Genomic DNA, 14871 nt, shown 5'->3' on the forward strand with positions numbered 1-14871 from the left:
GAACCAGAACGCCCGCTCCCATTCCCGGCCCCGCCTGGCTCCTCGCAGGGCCGCGAGCAACCTCGGCTCGGCTCAGCTTCGAGGGGCGGGGCGGGGCCGCGGGCGATGGTCCCGCCCCCATCCCGGGCAGCGCGGGGCGCCGGGGCGGGCTCGGGGCGGAGCCGGGGCGGGCTCGGGGCGGAGGCGGGGCGGGCTCGGGACAGAGCCGGGGCGGGCTTTGGGCGGAGCCGGGGCGGAGCCGGGGCGGGCTCGGGGCGGAGCCGGGGCGGGCTCGGGGCGGAGCCGGGGCGGGCTCGGGGCGGAGCCGGGGCGGGCTCGGGGCGGAGCAGGGGCGGAGCCGGGGCGGGCTCTGGGCGGAACCGGTGCGGGCTCGGGGCGGAGCCGGGGCGGGCTCGGGGTGGAGCAGGGGCGGAGCCGGGGCGGGGTCGGGGCGGAGCCGGGGCGGAGCCGGGGCTCTGTGAGGCGGGGCCCGGAGGCAGCCGGGGCCGGGCAGTACCGGGGGCGCGGCTTCAGGGGCGCGGGGCGGGTCCCAAGTGCACGGCGCCGGGACCCCACCGGGGCGTTCCTCACCGAGCCCATAGAGCAGCAGCTACTTCCGCCACCCTTTTGAATCCCCGCGATTGGCGGGCTCGCTGAGGCATCGGCAGTGCTGATTGGACAGCGGGCCCCGGGAATCGCGCCCGCCCCCCGGCCCGCGCTGAGGGCCCGGGGCCTCCGCCCTCAGACCGGCTCCGGCTCCAACCCGGCCCGGGCTCTGCTCCGGTCCCCCCGGCCCGCCCTGAGGGCCCGGGGGCTCTGCGCCGAGACCGGCCTTGCCCCTCCCCGCCTCGCCCTGTAGTAGATTTCTGTTTGGTTTGTGGGAAGAAACAGGTGTGAGAAGTGAGATTTGTGCTGGAGAGGTGCTGCTGGGAAGAAAGGATGGAGTAAATCTGCTCCGAGGATGTGCGATGAAGAATTCAGGGTCAGAGGTGGGCAGTATTTATAAACTGTCTCCATATTTCCCTGTATCTCTGGGTGTTTGGATTTAGCCTGGGATTGTCAGCTAAGTTATAAAAAAGCCAACCCGGCTACTGAACTCCCAATAAACGTTTGGAACCCTTGCACAGAAAGACAAGTTAGCAACGATTCCAAAGGAAAAATTGTAAATGGAGGGTAACGATTGCGGGGGCATTTCCTTGGGGATTATGACCCTCACACATACGGAATTTAGGAGGTGGAATCCCAGTTTCAGCCTTGGGCACGTGCAGGAGAAGAGGGGTCGTTATCCCTATCAAGGAAAGCCCGGTGCCCCAGCGCGCCAGGTGCGGACAACGAATTCTCCGGGGATGAGCACAAGTCCCCTCTTCCCCTGCCCCGACACTCGGACTGGCAGCAGCTGCAGGTGAGAGCTGTCACAGGATGGTGAGGAGACAGAGCAGCCCCAGGTGTGACCGTCAGGATGAGGAGGGCAGCAGAGCCGCCACAAGTGTGAGCTGTAAAGGATAATGAGGGGCCGGTTCTAGCCGGGGGCGGTTTAATAGAGGAGCCCGAGTTCACTTTGGCATCGGGCCGTGAGGAGCTCAGCGTGGTTTCTGCGGTGGTGGGAAAGCTTCTTACAGCGCCTGCAGGAGCACGTGGATGTGGGGGGTTTCTTTGTGCCGGACAGCAGTAGCAGGTAAGCCAGCATGGGTTTGTAGGGGAGATTTTTTTTTTCTTTGCAGCTTTGTCTTACTAATTTCTCTGTGGTGCTCCCAGGAAATAAAAGGAGTTATGGAGAGAAAAGGAGTTCAAATTCAGTGAAGAAACTCTTCTTCTGTGGTTGTCAGTATTCAAACTGAAGAAAACTTTCCACCTGGATTTTTAATGAGTTGTGGTATTTCTATGTGGTTTTTATTAAGTATTATGCTCTTGGGTGGCGTGTAGTGTTTTGTCTGATTTTTGATGTTATGTGTAATTTGGTTTTTGAGTGAGGATAACTTTGTTGGAGGGGTTGTTTGTATTTGAGGTAGAATTAATTTAAGTAGCTTTTTTTGCTAGACTTCTGATACGTGGTATTGGGGTTTTGTGTGTGATATGTAGGGATTCAAGTTGGGTAGGGTTATTTTTTCTGTTTAGTGGCTTTGAATGATTTATTGTGTAGCTTTATCTTGTTTGTAGATGGTGTATGGTGAGAGATATGGTTTCTTTTTCGTGTTAGGTTTTGTAGTTTACATGTCGGTCAGAGTATTTTTGAACTGAGTTCTGTTGAATTGTTTTTGGTGAGATACAGTGTTTTTTGAGGGTGTGTTTTCTAAGGTTTACAATGGTGTAATTGGCTGTAGTGTGAGATGTAAAGGAGGTTTTTATTTTTTTGGTGGTGGTTTTTATTATGGTGAGTGTGTAGTATTTGTTTTGATGGGTTTGGGGTAGTGTGATGTAGCTAATTTATTAGGGTTTTCTAATATTTATAATTCAATTATTGTTTATTGTATTACAGGGATTTATTTATTTAGCTTGTTTGGTTTTAGTGTGTGTTCTATAATTATGGAAAATTTGGGAGATGCTGTTTATAGTTGAATGGATCTTTTAGTTTTAGGATTGAGGGGGTTGCGGGTATATATTTTGAAGTTTTTTTGAGGGGATTGGACATGGGGGTTATTTTTATTATATTTGGTAGTTGGACTTATAGTAATAAGAGCTGGCTTTTTTTGCTGCATTATTTTTTGTTTTTTCTTTTCTAGTATTCTTGTATTTGTGTGGTCAGGGTAGTGGTGTTTCTGGTGCAGCTGTAAGCCTCCATTATTGTTTGTGTGTTTTAGGTGGTCCACTGGTATTACAGGGAGACCCCCTCACTGACCGGCCAACAGATCTGCTGAGATTGTACATAAGCATTTGGTTTTCTCTATGGTACCTGACTAAGAGACAGCAGTCTGGTGACAGCAAGGAATTCCCAGAGGTGGAGCTGGATCTCAGCAGTCAAGCTGACGTGGGCAAGGTGAGCAGTGACTGGTGGACAGAAGCAGTTGCTATTGTTCAAGTCTCACTTGCTGGTGCAACTCTAAGCATTCACTGTTCTTTTTTTTTTTTACTTTAGGTTGTCCCCTTGCCAGATGTGCTGGCCCCAGAGGCCAGATGGGTGCAGCATTAAGGTATACTTGTGGCATGCTTCAGTCAGACTGGGGAGGTTGCTGTTTCACAGTAACTCAGCATGATTTTTTGCTTCTTTTGTTTCTTTGCAGGTGCCACTGCTGTCCCAGGCGTGCTAAGGAATAGAGAGAGCCGGTGAGTTGCCCTTTAGGCAGGGTGACCCATAGGTGAGCGATGCGCTCAGCATTTACTTTTTCCTTTTGCTGGGTCCACTCCTGTCAGCCTCTGGAGCGGAGTGAAGATCTGAGGGGGAGCTGGGGCAGCGGTGCAGAGGAGCCCTGGGGATTACTCTTCTGGAGGGGGATAGTCACATTTCCTGTTTTGTGATCCTAGGTAGCGCGAGGAGGTGCGGAGACAAAGTCTGGATACGGTAGCCCCAAAGCGGATGCTGAGAACATGTCTGAGATGCTGAGAACGTTCTGTCGAGGACGGACATTCCACTCGTGTTCCAAAAGCTAAGTGTTGGGGCTGGTGGTCAGGAGAAGGGAAAAAACCTTTTCAGTCCCGGGAGGTGATTTAAAGTTACCTTAGAAGAGAAGGCCCTAGTGGGGTGGTCCCTTCAAAAGTAAAGGGTGAGGGTTTCTCCTCAGCTTCACCAGAGCCTTTGCTGGGCGGGGCAGTTCTGACCCATCTCCATGTTCTAGGGAGCTTCACATTATTGGCCTTCTTTTAGAGTCCACAGGGTTAGGCTGCAGCAGGGGATTCCTGGCCCAGGAGCGTCCTGATTAGGAGCAATGCTAGTTGCAAGGCGTAGGGTTAGTAGGGTTCAGCAGGGGGAGTTTACAGTGGCACACAGAGGCTGAAGGAGGGCTTGAGAAGTAAAGGACTCGAGGTCTAGAGAACACACAGTGAAAATCGGGGGTATAGCCTAGGATACAAGTCAGAGTACAGGTATCCCGGCCCTCACAGCGCTGCTGCCAACACTGTTTCCCTGAGAGCAGGTGCAGGCAGCAATCTTAATGCTAGACAATGCCAGAAGTCCTGAGAGGTGCAGGCAGTAACCCTAAGCTAGGGCCAGGCAGGAAGTGACAGTGGTGGGGCAGAGTCCACAGGGTTGAGGTTCACCGGGGATGTCCACCCTGCGTTCCTGTCCTGCTCTAACCGGGGATGCTCACACCCCTAATAGAGGCCACGGTGGGTGGGCTCAGTGCCAGTAATGCCTCTAAGGCTTTGGCGCTGCGAGCGTCAGCCTCCGAGCTCAGCTGAAGCACACACGGGGCCCGAGGACCCGGTCCTGCTTAAGAGACGGTGAATAGCAGAGCTGCTGGTTTTTGGCTGATGTGCAGCTAAGATTATGCTTTGATGTTTGGTTTTCTTTATTGTAGCTGACTAGGAGACAGCAGCCCAGCGACAGCAGGAATTTCCCTGAGGGAGAGGCGGCCTTCTTTAGCACCCAGCGTGGATTCACCTTCCCAGACGTCTGAGAGATAAGTGGAGGGCTCGGAACTAGGGAGGGGATGAAAGCAGGGTGCCAGGGCAGGGGTCACCGGGAGGGATTTTTTCAGTCGGGTTTGGAGATGGGGATGTCCCAGATGTGACCCCTTAGGCTACATGAAGGGAAAGTCTCATTCTGAATCACAGGGCTGAGGTGTGCAGGGCAGAGCAGTCCCAGGGTGTGTTGTGTCTCTTGTGCACTCTGTGTCTTTTGGGTGTCTTGTCTTTTCCTTTCGTCCTTTGAGGGGCCTGTCAAAACCTCTGGCATCAGTCTTAGCATTTCTGATCTCTGTGCTCCTCAGCCAGGTGCCTTTGTCTCAGCTGCTCGGACACTCATCAGAATCCATCTCTCTTCACAAGCATCCAGTCCGATGCCTTTTCAGGTCTTGTTCTGAGCTGTACTGACAGCCGTGCACCGCCCTGATCCATTCCGGCGGGTTAGGTCTTGTGAGAATGCAAAGGCAGGTAGAGGATTCTGACCGTAGGATTCTCGGGCATCCATCTCTGCGTTTCTTGGGATAAGTCATCCCGATGGCATCTTGTTCCTGCAGGGTTCTCTGAGCCTGGCCAGCTCACCATCCATCTTACCTAGGTCATCTCATTCTGAGTTCTCTGGACCCTCAGGGTCATTCTTCTTGCCCAGAGTTTTCTGTCCCTGTTGTGTCCCCTCGTTTTTCCTGTGCTGTGTCATGGGTGTTGGTGTGTGTTTGGCTGGGAGCTGCTCTGCCTTGCTGCTCAGTCTGGGTGTAGAAGTAATAGGATGAGTCCCGGGGACTTGCATTTTGTGATGTGGGGATGTGGGGTGTAGTTAGACTGTCGAGGGTATTCCTAGATTGCCACAAGATGTGTGGAGCTGTCAAGGTATCCTGCAGCACTCTGACTTTTGTCCCAACTTTCTTTCAGATGCAGGTGGATGAAATCCGTGGCAGAGCCCCCCATCCTGGGTGAGGGGCTCCCCTGAGAAGGTCAGTCCCTGTTTGTGTTTGCAGGGGAGGTGTAAATGATGGCTGTGTTACAGCTCTGTTCTTTGTCTTTATTTTTAGGTGGTAAAGCCGGATCTCAGCAGTCAAGCTGACGTGGGCGAGGTGAGCAGTGATGGGTGGACAGAAGCAGTTGCTATTGTTCAAGCCTCACTCGCTGGTGCAACTCTAAGCCTCCGTTATTGTGCGTTTTAGGGAGTCCACTCGCAGGAGGCCGAGCTCCCCTCTCACCAACCGGACGACAGACCCGGGTCACCTCACCCGTGAGCCCTCCGGGAGCATTCCAGGAGTCTGTGATGGAGCCTTGATCTTCTCCTTGTGAAGGCCCCATCCAGGTAGGCTTGGATAACGGGCGAGGAGTTGAGGTGAGTCAGGGAGGAGAAGGAGGGATGGTCCCCTCAAGTTCCAGCGCTGCCACGTCACCTTGTCTGCTCTTTACCCAGGCAGACCCTGCGACGCTGGCGTTGGCCTCTGAGCGCAGCTGAAGCACGGGGCCGAGGACACAGGCAAGCTTAGGAGACAGTGAGTAGCAGAATTGCTGGTTTCTGGCTGATGTGCTGCTAAGATTATGCTTTGATGTTTGGTTTTCTTTATTGTAGCTGTGTAGGAGACAACAGCCCAGCAGCAGCAGGAATTTCCCTGAGGGAGAGGCGGCCTTCTTTGCCACCCAGCGTGGATTCACCTCCCTAGACGTCCGAGAGATAAGTGGAGGGCTCGGAGCCAGGGAGGGCTTGAAAGCGGGGTGTGGGATCAGGGGCCAGTGGGAGGGATTTTTTGAGTCATTTTTGGTGACAGGGATGTCCAAGATGTGACCCCTTAGGCTACATCAAGGGAAGGTCTCATTCTGGATCAGAGTGCCGAGGTGTGCCGGGCAGAGCAGTCCTGGTGTGTGTTGTGTCACTTGTCTGTTGTGCTCTCTGTCCTTTGGGTGTCTTGTGTGTGCTGTCTTTTCACTTAGCCCTTTGAGGGGCCTATCAAAACCCCTGGCATCAGTCTTAGCATTTCTGATCTCTGTGCTCCTCAGCCAGGTGCCTTTGTCTCAGCTGCTCGGACACTCATCAGAATCCATCTCTCTTCACAAGCATCCAGTCCGATGCCTTTTCAGGTCTTGTTCTGAGCTGTACTGACAGCCGTGCACCGCCCTGATCCATTCCGGCGGGTTAGGTCTTGTGAGAATGCAAAGGCAGGTAGAGGATTCTGACTGTAGGATTCTCGGGCATCCATCTCTGCATTTCTTGGGATAAGTCATCCCGATGGCATCTTGTTCCTGCAGGGTTCTCTGAGCCTGGCCAGCTCACCTTCCATCTTACCTAGGTCATCTCATTCCGAGTTCTCTGGACCCTCAGGGTCATTCTTCTTGCCCAGAGTTTTCTGTCCCTGTTGTGTCCCCTCGTTTGTCCTGTGCTGTGTCACGGGTGTTGGTGTGTGTTTGGCCGGGAGCTGCTCTGCCTTGCTGCTTAGTCTGGGTGTAGGGGTACGAGGGTAATAGTGCCGGGGGCTTGAAATTTGTGATGTGGGGTGTAGTTAGACTATAGAGGGTATTCCTAGATTGCCACAAGATGTGTGGAGCTGTCAAGGTATCCTGCAGCACTCTGACTTTTGTCCCAACTTTCTTTCAGATGCAGAGGGATGAAATCCGTGGCGGAGCCCCCCATCCTGGGTGAGGGGCTCCCCTGAGAAGATCGATCGCTATTCAAGGTGAGAGTCACATATTTCACATTTTTTGGCACTCCAGTGCAGGCCACCTGCATTTACAGCTTGAAACAAGTGAGTCCCTTGGTAACCCCCCTGGGCAGCAGCTGGAGCCTGCTCCGGGCTGGGCTGAGGGAGCAAACACTTGTGGCTGACACAGCTCCACACTGGGGGTACTTGGGAAAACACCTGCCTTGTCCTGGATTTTTTTTTTTTTGAGCTTTTTACACGGTTTTAATCATCACCTTGGTAAAAATAAATGGTAAGGACTGAAAACATGAGAGGCTGGCAGGTTATGCTCATGAATGAGAACTTTTTTTTTAAATAACTGTGCGGCCTATATCTTAATTTTGAGACTCTCTTTTTTGGCTGACTTTACTGTAAAAAATCTAATTTTAATTTAGCTGCCTCAATAATGTTTTTATTGTACAAATATGTTCTAGCGGCAGGAGCTTAAAGTAGTAACACCAACATGCCACCTCTGGAATAAATCCCTGCGTCTCCTCAGACCTACTGGTTTGCAGTAGAGTTTGTACACCTTTCGCTGCAGCTGTGGTTCTTAATAACTGGAAGTCCATGGATTGCTGGGCGATTCCCATAAGTTCTCCTATTTTGTAGGAGCTGCACGGTGAGGTCAGCATTCTGAGGGAGGCCCTGGCACAGCTGCCAAGGGCAAGGAACGTGGAGCATCCCGGGGCTTCTCCCACCCGAGTTTCTCCCGGAGCGTGCTGCGTGTCATGCCGGATGTTTAACCCGGGTTTGGGGTGTTCTCCTGCAGTCCCAGCTCTGACTGCTGCCCCCGAGCCCCGGCCTTGCTCTGTCCCAGCACTGAACCTGGCAGGTGGGTGTGCTTCTCCAGCCCTTTAATCCCACGGGCAATCCCAGATTCCCGGAGCTCCCCGAGGCACAGCCTGGCCTCCCTCCCTGGGAGCTGCATTTCAGTCTGCCTGGACCAAGGCCATCCTGTTTGAGACTTTATTCCTGTTGCTTTTCCTCTTGCAGGTAGTTGGCGAAAAGGAGAGAGCCAGTAGGAAGTGAAGCCACTGGAAGGCCTTATCCCAGTCCAAGGTTCCCACTTTTCTTTCTGACTCCTGGATAATTGCCTGGCCATAACTGGACAGAGACTGTCAGTTTGATTTCCTGCCTTTTCCAATAAATCCTTGCTTTCAGCTGGAGTGTATTCCTGGTGTCATCCCCCTCCTTGTCCGTGGATGTGTAAATAAAATTCCTGACTTGCCGAGTCCAATTTTGTTATTGCAGGAAGTGTGGTGCTTTTGTTCCACTGAAACTTCCCAACTCTGCTGAGAGTTTCCGATGTCAAATACAAGTAAGATTCGAGTTTCTTTGCATTGTTACTCCCACAAAACACAGATCATTCTTGGATAGGAGTAGCTGGACCTGTTGAATTTCCACTTCCCTTTAAAATTAGAGCAGAGGAAGCAGATTTAAATTTGTTCCATGAACTTCCACCAACTTGATGACTGTTCCAAAAGTTTGCAGTGTTAGAAATGCCTAAGCTTGTTTTCCAGGCAAGCTGGGATTTAGATGTTATTTCTTCCTTTTATTTGATGTTTTTTCTCTCTCTGATTCTAGTAAGAGAATATATTTTTTTTTCCAGTTTTCCATCCTAATTGGAGTTTTTGTACATTGTAGGGCACATTTCCAAGGAAATTTACCAAATTCATGTTGGTAAAGCAGGAGCTATTCAGCACCATGCTGCCACTTTTTTCCTTTCAACCCCTTAACAGGTCTCATTCTACCCATACACAGTATTACCAGCAATAACTTGGTGTCGAGTTGTATTTCAGAGGTAGCAATAAAACAAAGTTGACATTTTATTTTGTGCCTCTCTGAACCTCTTTGTTTATTAACAAAGAACTCCAAAACAAAGCAAACAGAAAAACAAAAACCAAAACAAAAGCCCCTACAAACACTGCCCCCCAAGAAAAAACAATGACAGAGAAAACATACCAACATTATTAAATAAAAATTAAATCTTTACCCCTTAGAAAACGAGGCTAATTTAATTTTAATTCATTGTGGTTCTGATGTGTTAGGTAAATGAATTCATATAGTTTAAAAAATAAACAAGTCAACACAAATTAAATAAATACAAAAATAGAAAAATATAAGTAACAAAAATAGAAATATAAAATACAGTTTTAAGGGGTGAGAAAATCTCTAGAAAAGCTAAAGCTTTTACAGTATCCCCTAAATAGGTGGTACTCTCTTAACTGCTGCAGAGCGTTGAAACAAGCCTAGAGAAGCTTCAGTGTGCACCAAAAGCAGCTGCTGCTATAGGAAACCGGTGTTGTTTTAAGACCTCCCCCTCCCAAGTTCCTTGCACTTTGTGTTCACAGAGAAGTCACACGAGTCCTGATATATTTTTCCTTTCTTCAAGGATGATGACAACAAGAAAAGTCAACTCTTTAATTTTTGCTTATCCCTAGCAAGGAAAGCCCGGTGCCCCAGTGTGTCGGTGCAAACAGTGAAATGTCTGCAGCAAGTTCCCTCTGCCCCGCCCTCACCCTCGGGCTGGCAGCAGCTGCAGGCGTGAGCTGTTAGGATAACGAGGGGTCAGAGCAGCCGCAGGCGTGAGCTGTAAAGGATAATGAGGGGCAGGTGGCTCCTGCCCGAGCTGCTTACGCGGGGAGCCTCAGCTCAGTCTAGCGTGGAGCTGCCGGAGGGAGCAGCTTCTGCGAGGCTCTCTGGAGTGTCTTACGGGATGATGGCGAGCTCGTCTTACAGAGTTTGGGGGAACCCTCGGAAAAGGAGTATTGCTTCAGGAGGTGCCGAGGGACAAACCTTTGTGCCGGGCAGCAGGAGCAGGTGAGCCGGTGTGGATTTGTAGGGGGGACTTTTCTCCTTTTCCCTTTCAATTTTGTCTTCCCAATCCTTCCCTGGCGTCCCTAGAAAAAAAAAAAAGGGGGTTTTGAGGACAAAAGAGTTTAAATTGAGGAAAGAAACTAATTTTATTGTCTGTGTTCAAACTGGGGGAATCCCCCTTCACCTGGGATTTTAATAAATAGTGGTACTTCTATGCGGTGCTTTTATTACTTTATTACTTATATGGTGCTTTTATTCAATATTGCATTCTTTGGTGGTACATAGTGTTTTGTTTTATTTTTTGGTATTATTTATTGCCTGTAATTTGGTTTTTGAGCGAAGGTAACTGTATGGATGGGTTTGTTTGTATTTGAGGTAGAATTAATTTAAGTAACTTTTTTTTTTTTTTTTAAATAGGCTTCTGATACGTGCGATTGGGGTTTTGTTTTTGTTTATTGTATGTAGGGATTCAGATTACCTAGGGCCAGCCTGGCCGGTGGAGGTTTTGTTAGATGCAATTTTAATATTTTTAAAAGTTTTTTTCTGTTTAGTTGTTTTAAGGTGGTTTTCAATAATTTTTTGTGTAGTTTTATTTTGTTTGTAGATGGTGTATGCTAAGGGATACGGTCTATTTATTTCATGGTAGGTTTCTTAGTTTACATGTCGATCAGATTGTTTTTGAACTGAGTTTTATTGTTGAAATATTTTTTTTTGGTGAGATATTGTATTTTTAAAGGAAATGTTTTCTAAGGTTTACAATGGTGGAAGTGGCTGTAGGGTGAGGTATAGGGGAGGTTATTTATTTAGCGGTGGCTTTTATCATGGTGAGTATGTAGTGTTTGTTTTGGTGGGTTGAGGTAGTGGAATGTAGGTAATTTTTTGTGTTTCCTAATATTTGTAATTGGATTATTGTTTATTATAGTATAGGGGTTAATTTATTTGGCTTGTTTGATTGCAGTATATGTTTTATACTTATGGATCATTTGAAAGGTATTGTTTATAGTTACATTAATTTTTTTGGTTTTGTGTGTATTTATAAGTGGTATTTTTGTTTTGATGGTTTGAGGTTTATGGGTTTCTTGAGTTAGGAATGATTTGTTTTGGTGTTTTTAATTGAAATTTATTTGTGACTTCTTTGTTGTGTAGTTTGATTTGTTTGTTGCTGTCGGGGTTTAGAGTAAATTTGAGAGGAAACCTTTGAATGGGGTTCTTCTGGAAAGTAAACCTAAACAGTCTCTTTCTTTTAAACTGCTTTTGCAAAGAATTTCTTTGGAGAAAAGTGGGAAAACCTATTTGTTTAACAAACAAAGTGGTCGCAAGCATAAAGAATGAATAATATGAAATAATAAAACTTTTTGTTATTTTGAAGCGAGATGGTAACTTCAGAAAGTCTTTGCTGTGGGCTGTAGCTGAGCTCTTTTGGTCTCTTATCAGCTGTTCTGGTGTTGATAAAATGCTCAGGTGCAGGCCCCGTGGGCTGCAGGTGCCAGCTCTCGGCGCTGCTCTGGGTTTTTCAGTCTGCAGCAGGTTTAAACAGTCCTAAGAAAAAGGAAAACAAATAGCGAGGGAACTTCTCTGCCCTAACTAGCTGAAACCAAGAGCAAAGCACATCTTTGTGCTGCAGTCTGTCTGTGCTTGAGCTGAATATACGAGAGAGGGTATTCAGAGGAGTGAAAGTCGTTTTCTTAAAACAAACTGCAACCATTTTCTTTCCTTGCTTAGCTCTCAAAATCAGTCTTAAAGGTCCAGAACAAGCGACTGGGGATACAAGCGGCATAAACTCACCCTAGGGCATTCTATGTCTTATCCCCATATCATAAACTTATCAAAACAAATTGAATTCTAACTCTAGGAACACATATATTCCACACACTTATGTCTTTATAGAAGCAACATACAGCTGTATACAGACAATGGTAGCGATAGTTAATAAACAGTGATGCTTACAGATGGTTCTTACTTAACAGTTAGATTTTCTGGACGTTCACATCCGTGTTGTTTCTTTTTTCTGCGCTGTTCACTATGTGCAACTCGGTTGCAGTCATTTGGCAGTCTAAGGGGAGCCAAGGTTGCAGCTACTGACAGCTTGGACCTGGGAGTAAAGTGCAGCAGTGTTCAGAATTGCAAGTGGCAGAAGCCCACTCCCGGGCACAGAGCTCTGTGCAGGAACGGTGGGTCTCTTCAGTGGGAAGCTATACTCACCGACTAAGTTCCTGATGTCAGTTTGCAGAAGGTGTTTGGCAGTCTAAGGGCAGCTAGGGTTTCAGCTTCTGGCAGCTTGGTTCTGGGAGTAATGTGCACTGTTCAGAATTCTAAGTGGCAGAAGCCCACTCCCGAACACAGAGCTCTGTGCAGGAACTGTGGGTCTTTTCTGTGGGAACCTAAACTAACCCCAGCAGGCTCCTGATGTCAGTTTATGGGATGGATTTGGCACTCCAAGGACAGTTAGGGTTCCAGGATCTGGGAGCTTGGATCTGGCAGATGTCCTGTGCTGAACTTAATTTTATCAGGTAGCAGCCCACTCCAGGGCAGAGAGCTCTGTGTAGGAACAATGGGTCTCTTCTGTGGGAAGCTAAACTCACCCCCTAAGTTCCTAATGTCAGGTCGTAGGAGACATTTGGCACTCCAAGGACAGTTAGGGTTCCAGCCTCTGGGAGCTTGGATATGGGAGAAGTGCAGCAGTGTTCCGAACTGAAAGTGGCAGAAGCCCACTCCGGGGCACAGAGCTCTGTGCAGGAACGGTGGCCGCTTTTCTGGGGAAAGTAAATATACCTCTCTGGTTCAGATTGTCAGTTTTAAGGAGCCATTTGGCAGTCCAAGGGGAGCCAGGCTTCCAGCTTCTGGGAGCTTGGTTCTGGGAGTAATGTGCACTGTTCAGAATTCTAAGTGGCAGAAGCCCACTCCCGAACACAGAGCTCTGTGCAGGAACAGTGGGTCTTTTCTGTGGGAAACTTAACTCCCCCCATAAGTCTCCTGATGTCAGTTTATGGGATGGATTTGGCACTCCAAGGACAGTTAGGGTTCCAGCTTCTGGGAGCTTGGATCTGGCAGATGTCCTGTGCTGAACCTAATTTTATCAGTTAGCAGCCCACTCTGGGGCAGAGAGCTCTGTGCAGGAACAGTGGCTCTCTTCTGTGGAAAGCTAAACTCACCCCCCGAAGTTCCTAATGTCAGGTTGTAGGAGACATTGGTCACTCCAAGGACAGTTAGGGTTCTAGCTTCTGACAGCTTGGTTCTGGGAGTAATGTGCACTGTTCAGAATTCTAAGTGGCAGAAACCCACTCCCGGGCACAGAGCTCTGTGCAGGAGCTGTGGGTCTCTTCTGTGGGAAGCTAAACTCACCCCCCGAAGTTCCTAATGTCAGGTTGTAGGAGACATTTGGCACTCACAGGACAGTTAGGGTTCCAGCTTCTGACAGCTTGGATATGGGAGAAGTGCAGCAGTGTTCAGAATTCTAAGTGGCAGAAGCCCACTCCGGGGCACAGTGCTCTGTGCAGGAACGGTGGGTCTTTTCTGTGGAAAGCTAAACTCACCCCTCCAAGTTCCTGATGTCAGTTTACAGGGGGTGTTTGGCAGTCTAAGGGCAGCTAGGGTTTCAGCTTCATGGCAGCTTGGTTGTGGGAGTGAGTACACTGTTCAGAATTCTCAGTGGCAGAAGCCCACTCCCGGGCACAGAGCTCTGTGCAGGAACAGTGGCTCTCCTCTGTGGGAAGCTATACTCACCGACTAAGTTCCTAATGTCAGGTTTTAGGAGACATTGGGCACTCCAAGGAAAGTTAGGGTTCCAGCTTCTGACAGCTTGCTTCTGGGAGTAATGTGCACTGTTCAGAATTCTAAGTGGCAGAAGCCCACTCTGGGGCACAGGGCTCTGTGCAGGAACTGTGGGTCTTTTCTGTGGGAAACTAAACTCACCCCTCCAAGTTCCTGATGTCAGTTTGCAGGGGGTGTTTGGCAGTCTAAGGGCAGCTAGGGTTTCAGCTTCATGGCAGCTTGGTTGTGGGTGTAAGTACACTGTTCAGAATTCTAAGTGGCAGAAGCCCACTCCTGGGCACAGAGGTCTGTGCAGGAACATTGGCTCTCTTCTGTGGGAAGCTATACTCACCGACTAAGTTCCTAATGTCAGGCTGTAGGAGACATTGGGCACTCCAAGGACAGTAAGGGTTCCAGCTTCTGGATGCTTGGATCTGGCAGAAGTCCTGTGCTGAACTTATTTTTATCAGTTAGCAGCCCACTCCGTGGCCGAGAGTTCTGTGCAGGAACGGTGGGTCTTTTCTGTGGGAAGCTATACTCACCGACTAAGTTCCTAATGTCAGGTTGTCGGAGACATTGGGCACTCCAAGGACAGTTAGCGTTCCAGCTTCTGACAGCTTGGTTCTGGGAGTAAGGTGCACTGTTCAGAATTCTAAGTGGCAGAAGCCCACTCCGGGACACAGAGCTCTGTGCAGGAACTGTGGGTCTTTTCTGTGGGAAACTAAACTCACCCCAGCAGGTTCCTGATGTCAGGCTGTAGGAGACATTTGGCACTCCAAGGCCAGTAAGGGTTCCAGCTTTTGGATGCTTGGATCTGGCAGAAGTCCTGTGCTGAACTTATTTTTAGCAGTTCGCAGCCCACTCCGTGGCCAAGAGTTCTATGCAGGAACGGTGGGTCTTTTCTGTGGAAAGCTAAACTCACCCCTCCAAGTTCCTGATGTCAGTTTGCAGGGGATGTTTGGCAGTCTAAGGGCAGCTAGGGTTTCAGCTTCATGGCAGCTTCGTTGTGGGAGTAAGTACACTGTTCAGAATTCTAAGTGGCAGAAGCCCACTCCCGGGCACAGAGCTCTGTGCAGGAACGGTG

The 14871-nt window shown here is 49.2% G+C and overlaps 2 long non-coding RNA genes across 4 annotated transcripts; both read left to right on the plus strand.

Moving 5' to 3' along the window:
* Positions 1-743: 743 nt before the first annotated feature.
* Positions 744-3603, plus strand: LOC136305243 (uncharacterized). Of its 2 annotated transcripts, XR_010725188.1 has the most exons (6): positions 744-1654; positions 1735-1852; positions 2778-2953; positions 3053-3107; positions 3198-3240; positions 3439-3603. It is a non-coding gene; the product is annotated as an uncharacterized lncRNA (long non-coding RNA). The 2 variants fall into 2 exon arrangements; XR_010725187.1 differs by having other exon boundaries at positions 1735-2953.
* Positions 3604-4908: 1305 nt separating this feature from the next.
* LOC136305244 (uncharacterized) lies at positions 4909-8457 on the plus strand. 2 transcript variants are annotated; one of them, XR_010725190.1, is made up of 8 exons: positions 4909-5504; positions 5583-5624; positions 5715-5854; positions 5963-6041; positions 6119-6224; positions 7139-7217; positions 7830-8052; positions 8214-8457. It is a non-coding gene; the product is annotated as an uncharacterized lncRNA (long non-coding RNA). The 2 variants fall into 2 exon arrangements; XR_010725189.1 differs by lacking the exons at positions 4909-5504; positions 5583-5624; positions 5715-5854; positions 5963-6041; positions 6119-6224 and having other exon boundaries at positions 6650-7217.
* Positions 8458-14871: the final 6414 nt, after the last annotated feature.

Source organism: Chamaea fasciata, unplaced genomic scaffold (genome assembly GCF_029207755.1).
Source record: "Chamaea fasciata isolate MVZ Bird 193981 ecotype frontalis unplaced genomic scaffold, bChaFas1.0.hap1 SCAF_338, whole genome shotgun sequence".
NCBI classification, from domain to species: Eukaryota; Metazoa; Chordata; class Aves; order Passeriformes; family Sylviidae; genus Chamaea; species Chamaea fasciata.